Source organism: Alosa sapidissima, chromosome 24 (assembly GCF_018492685.1).
Source record: "Alosa sapidissima isolate fAloSap1 chromosome 24, fAloSap1.pri, whole genome shotgun sequence".
Classification (NCBI taxonomy): Eukaryota; Metazoa; Chordata; class Actinopteri; order Clupeiformes; family Clupeidae; genus Alosa; species Alosa sapidissima.
Genome location: NC_055980.1, coordinates 23554963 through 23561494, shown reverse-complemented (window position 1 = coordinate 23561494; position 6532 = coordinate 23554963). Strand labels below are relative to the sequence as shown.

The 6532-nt window shown below is 47.7% G+C and overlaps 1 protein-coding gene across 1 annotated transcript in view; it reads left to right on the top strand.

Moving 5' to 3' along the window:
- Positions 1–6: 6 nt before the first annotated feature.
- The window catches only part of jmjd1cb (jumonji domain containing 1Cb), a 71788-nt gene continuing 65262 nt past the window's right edge, over positions 7–6532 (top strand). Inside the window, exon 1 of the mRNA XM_042081772.1 lies at positions 7–564. The gene's annotated coding sequence lies outside the window, so the exon portion shown is untranslated. The remainder of the gene's footprint in view (positions 565–6532) is intronic.

Sequence of the window (6532 nt, the reverse complement as noted above, 5' to 3'; positions counted from 1 at the left end):
TCTTTGCCACATTCGACTTCTCTGTGAGCTCTGCGGTAGACTTTCCTATTTTTTCCTCTCTTCCGTCGCACTCTCTCCTCCCTCCTCCTCCTCCTCCTCCTCCTCCTCCTCCTCCCCCTCCTCCTCCCCTCCCTCTCCTCCTCCTGTTTCTCTCTCTCTCCCTCGTTGTCTCTGTCGTCAGGCACTTCAGAGCTGTCTGACATGCGGCCAGGGGTCGGCCGAGGAGGCTTCCTCTTCAAAGCCCGGCTCTCTCTTTAAAAAAAAAAAAAAAAAAAAAAAAAAAAAAACGCATTGCTCTCCCCGGGTTTCTTTTTTTTTTCTGTGTCTCTGTTCCTCCCTCGTTTTCTCCTTCTCTTTCTTTTCTCTTTTTTTCTCGTTCCTGTGCAGCCCGTGTACGTGCACCAGAAAAAGGCGTCGGTGAAGGGCGGTTTGGACTGGCAGAGGCGAAACAGCTCTTGGCTTTTAGGGTTTTTTTGCGTGTGTGTGTGTGTGTGTTTTTCGGGAGGCTCGTCCTGTTCCCCGTCTCCTGTTCAAGACTACTGCTGCTGTGGCAACGGGTGAGAGGTAAACACTGCGTGTTCTTTCTCTCTCTCTCTCTCTCCCTCCCTCCCTCCCTCCCTCTCTCTCTCTCTCTCTCCTCTCTCTCTCTTTCCTTCTTTCTTTCTGTCCGTCTTTATTTTTTTCTACCCCCTCTTGCCGTTCTCTTCTGCCAAAATATCTCTCTCGTACCCACGGTCAGCTGTTTCCGTGGCAACAATGGAATGAAAGGCCTTTCCTGTGAAGAGTAGTGTTTTTAGGTTGCTGTAGATATGTATATTTTAAAGAAAGTTGTTGTAAAATGGCCGCTCACACTGTGCTGGGAGCTTGCTTGCCTGTGTGTGTGTGTGTGTGTGTGTGTGAGTGTTTGTGTGGTTGAGAGTGAGTCAGCAGTCCGAGATTGTTTTGGAGGCCAGGAGTTGTTTGGGTGGAGCAGCTGGATACAGAGACAGAGAGAGAAGAACTGTGTGTGTGTGTGTGTGTGTGTGTGTGTGTGTGTGTGTGTCTGGGTGTGTGTGTGTGTGGTGTGCAGAGATTTGTTGTTGTTTAGTCTCTGCTAGCAGGTCTGACATGACTGTTTGAAGAGATAAAGCAAATGGAGGTGGCATATTCTCACCTCCTATCTGTGTGTGAGTGTGTGTGTGTGTGTGTGTGTGTATGTGTGTGCGGGGGCGAGCGTGATGTACTGCTGACTTTATCATCATCATTACCTTAAATGTCAATGACTTCTGTGTCATTCACACCACAGTTCTAGCTAGTCATGAATTTATTGGCAGCTACATCCTCTTAGCTGCAATAGTTAGCATTACTGGGCCTGCTCTTTGCACTGTATAAAGTCATGGTTTGGCTCTGAGGCAAGGGCCTCATCTGACCTGCATTGTTTGTTCTGGTGTCCATTTATTATAGTAGTGTTGTTTTTTACCCTTCTGGGGGGCCTGACAGAAGCGCAATTTCAATCCTCTACTGTATATGGTTGGTACATATAACAGAATTGACACAACTAACTAGAGCTAAGCCTTTGACAATAAAGTTGACTTTGACTCTGACTTCTGGTTTGAACTTCCTACAGCAGTTTTTCAGCAGCCTTTGCTAGCTCTAGTTAGTTGGCTTTTGTCTGATCTGTGACCTATTATTGATTTTCTGGGTTTTTTATGTTTGTTGTATTAGTATTTGGTTTTGTCAGTGCTTGTTGGCGGTATTTCATGGTTCCTGTTGGTTCATATTGGATGATATCGGTTCTGATTGGTTCTAGTTTGATACGTGATGCATTAGCCCATATAGTTCTTATCTGTTGCCATTGTTTTTTGTTTGGTGCTTGATGCACCTCATGGTTCTTTTTGGTTCTTGTTTTGATCTTGTGAAACTGCCACCCTGCCGATTGATTCCTAGCTCCTGTACTAGGCTGCTGGGTCTCGTCACTCTGTGTGTGTGTGAGAGAGAGAGTGTGTGTTTCTTGGTGGGTGTGGCGTGGGCGTTGCACCGTCTGTGTTTTGACAGGGATGTTCGTTTATCACGACTGTTTAAGCTGATTAGGTGGTGCAGATCCACCCCCCTTTCCTCTCCTCATCCTCCTCCTCATCCTTCTCTCCTCCTCCTCCTCCTCTCCTTTCTACCCTTCATGAGATTGGGGATGGGGGAATGGATGTAGTGTGGTGGTGGTGGTGGTGGTGGTGGTGGTTCGGGGGTTTAGTCTGGACACAGGCAGGGGAGGCCGTCTAATCTTCCCTGATCCACTGAGACATGCACTCAGCCACACACACACACACACACACACACACACACACACACACACACACACACACACACACACACACACACACACACACACACACACAGAGTTGGGGCGGGCTGCACTATGACCCATTTAACAAACAGCTCCCTCAATGCAGCAGTGTGCAGAGAGAGCTGAGCGGCTGTTTCCAATTATGTGCTGAAAAGAGAGGGATGGAGAGAGAAGGAGGGAGAAAGAGAGCGGGAGAGAGAGAAAGAGAGAGAAGGAGGGAGAAAGAGAGAGGGAGGGAGGGAGGGAGGGAGAGAGGAAGAACAAGAACAAGAGGGAGAGAGACAGAGTAACCTCTTTAGTCGAGTCAGTGCTGTTCTGCAGTAGGAATAGAAACTGACTGCATGATTTGTATTCAATTTAATTTCTTCCTCTTTTTTAACAGTTTTTTATTATTTTTCTGTACTTTGTCGGCATAGTGACATGACCTTGAGTTGGGAAAGGAAATGTGATTGTGTGTGTGTGTGTGTGTGCGTGTGTGTGCTTCTGTCAGTGTTAACGGTATGTAGCATGTACTACAGTAAATGTATAAACAAAATATAGTAACTTTGTCTAAATAATTGTCAATGATTCAGGACTTGAGATATTTTGTGTCTGTGTCTAGAGAACACTTTCTGATGCGCTCAGTTTCTCTTGTTGAGCTGGAATGTGAAATGACATGGTGTTCAGGTCGCATCGCTCTCTCACACACACACACACACACACACACACACACACACCACACAGACTCAGATAAACACACGCACACAGAGACTAACACTAACAGAGATACACTCACAGATAGCACTGTTGTATTGGAGACAATATGCCTTATAAACACAAAAAACAAAAACAAATGAAGTCAGCTTTGTACTGATACTACTACACACAAACAAAAACACAAACGCACACACAAACACACAAACACACACTCACAGACACACACACAACCTACACTCAGTGTTCAGGCATTCCAGTCTTGGCCAGCTGAGTGGCTGCTCCTGGAAGACAGTTTATGGGCGAGAGAGGGCCTTGAGCTCCGACTGTAAATCTGGACTGCTGAAGGGAAAGGAGAGACACACACACCACACACACACACACACACACACCCACACACACACAGAGGCTGGAAATAAATGCAGCGAAGACATCCTGAGAGGAAATTCCAAGCCCCCACAGACTTGAATCTTTAATGCGGCAGTTATTCATGGAATGCTGTCAGCGTGATTCCTCTGCTCACAGACTGTGTGTGTGTGTGTGTGTGTGTGTGTGTGTGTGTGTGTTCTTGCTTTCCTTCCTTAATCTATAACCTGATGAATTGAACCATAAACAAACATGTCCTGCACTTTCTGTTTCTCCTAGACAGTAATGTGCTCTATTGCTGGTAGGCAGTGCAGTGGTGTTCCCCATGTCTGTTGTTTGCGTCAGATCACACACGCACTGTTAAGTACAGCATAGCATAGTTTAGTGTGTGTCTCCTATCTTAAAGCTTGTATCAAGCAGACAAGTTTTTTGACCATTCTAACAGAAGATTCTGTTCCACAACAATGTGAGGTTCTAAGATTCTATGTTGAATTCAATGAACCCAGATGTTCCTTAGAATGTTGCACACAGTGCCACGCTGGTTTAGAACATGGAGAGGGAAGTCTCTGACATTACCTGCGTCTGCTCCGGAACGCTTGATGTTTCCGTGATGTTGTTGATCGGTTAGCATCGCGACCCTTTTAGTTGGCTTTTTGACTAAATGGGTGCCATCTTGGTGCTACATGGCGTGGAATGTTGATGCCAAGGGCCATAGAGATCAATTCTTCCATTGTGTTTGGACTCTAAATGAGAGGCTTGTCGGCCATTATTTGAGGGATAGAGGGCAGTGAAGTGGGTGGCAGAGGTGTTCTGTCAATTCTGGCAGCAGAAGTGCCATGCAGAAGCCCCCGATATCACTGACACGGATGTGTCACACACACACACACACACACACACACACACACACACACACACACACACACACACACACACACACACACACACGCACACACACACACACACACACGGATTGATTTCCAAAGCAGAGAGCTGTCAAAACAGGAAGGAGTGACGGCAGAAAGTGAGACGATTGTGTGTGTCTGAGGAACATTTTGCCCATTGAGTGCTGTGAGTGTGTGTGTGTGTGTGTGTGTGTGTGGAAGAGATGGTGCACTGACAGAAGCTCTATCTCATTAATGTGTGTGTGCGGGTTCATTTGTGTGTGTGTGTGTGTGCGCGCGCACGTGGGTGGGTGGAGAGAGTGAGCGATCGTCTGTGTCTAGGATGTATTATTAGGTGTGGGTACACATGTAGATGACATGTTTCAAATGTGTGCCTGTAAAGTGTTTACATTGCTAATGTAGATTTATGCCTTCTGACGGTGTTTGTTCACTAGTCTCGTGTGTGTGCGCGCGCTTTTGTGTGTGTAACAGGAACCCCCTCTCGGTTATCTTATCCTCTGTGACCTTCATCAGATAGCAGCCTTGTCAATTACCCTTAACACACACACACACACACACACACACACACACACACACACACACACACACACACACACACACACACAGAGCCGGGGGTGGTAGGGAAGCCTCATAAGGGTGATGGAGATGTTTGGGCCTCCAGGGTGCTTAGATATGCATGAGCTCCACCCTCACATTTCCTTTTATACGCCACGTGGACCGCACGCACGCACGCACGCACGCACGCACGCACGCACGCACGCACGCGCACGCACGCACGCACGCACGCGTAGACATTTGTCACAGGACACATACACATCTCCTTAAATATTTACCACGCAAATGATGGTGTGTATGTTCTGCGGTACTTGGGTGTTGGGTATGTATGTGTGTGTGGGGTTGGTGTGTTATTGTGATACAGAGATGACTTTGTAGGTCTGTCTTTCTCTTTCTCTTTCTCCCTCTCTCTCTTTCTCTCTCTCTTTCTCTTTCTCTCTCTGTATTTCTCTACTAGTTGGTTTCCATTTGACTGATCATAAAAAAAGTCTCTGTATTTCTGTACCCCCCCCCCCCTCTCTCTCTCTCCCCCCCCCCTCCCTCGCTCTCTCTCTCTCCCCCACCCTCTGTCTCCCTCTCTCTCTCTCTCTCCCCCCACTCTCTCTCTCCCTCTCTCTCTCCCTCTCTCATCTTTATCGCTCTCTGTTCCAGTCTAGCCTGCAGGCCATTTCCCCTTTCTCTCTTTTTCTGTTCCTGTCTTTCATTCCTCCCTCTCTCCCTTCCTCATCTCTCTCTCTCTGCCCCTTGTGTGTGTGTGTGTGTGTGTGTGTGTGTGTGTGTGTGTGTGTGTGTGTGTGTGTGTGTGTGTGTCTGTCTGTCCCCAGGTGTATAGAGCAGAGAGCAGGGCAGGGTCGGTCAGAGCTGTGGCTCGGCAGTAATTACGCCCTCTGCTGCCTACAACCCTGCCTGTGCCAGTCTGTGGGTGGGTGGGAGAGAGAGAGGTGCCAGTGTGCTGTGATCCTCCTTAATGGCATGTGGCAGATGTGACCCAGTTGTGGCAGAGCAAGTGCACGCGTACCTCTATGTGTGCATTGCAGTGCATTGCAAAGGATCGTGTGTGTGTGTGTGCACTCTGGCTATCTCTGTGTGTAAAAAAGTGTAATATGAATGCAGTTTCAATTTTGGTTGTTTCTGACTTTTCATTCAAAAATGCACTCAAATGAAGAATTTAAGGTTTAGTTTCTCTTCACTCGGTGTCTGTTTTGCTTTCTGTTTAGCAAATCTCTCCGGTCAGTAAGCCAGCAGAGGACACACACACACACTCCCAGCATGCACTGCTGTCGCAGGGGAGAAGAGGGAGGGGTAGCTAGCTAGCGTGCTGCTCTGCAGAGCATGAAGGGGAATCCAGCACTCTGTGTGTGTGTGTGTGTGTGTGTGTGTGTGTGTGTGTGCCTGGAGGATTTTGTGATTCTGTGTGTGCTTCTATCCATTACCATCTGTGTACAAGTATGCGTGTCTGTATTGTGTCGTGTGTGTGTGTGTGTGTGTGTGTGTGTGTGTCGAAGAGAGGAGGTGTGTATTATGAGAGTGTGAGGTGGCCTGTCACACAGGTATAGTAGATGGTATCCTGTGCTGCTGCTGCTGCTATATTTGTCTGGCCCAGATAAGCACCCGGCAGCAGCTGGAGCCTCCTCACACACTCCTCTCTCTCTCACACACACACACACACACACTCACACTCTAACACACACTCACA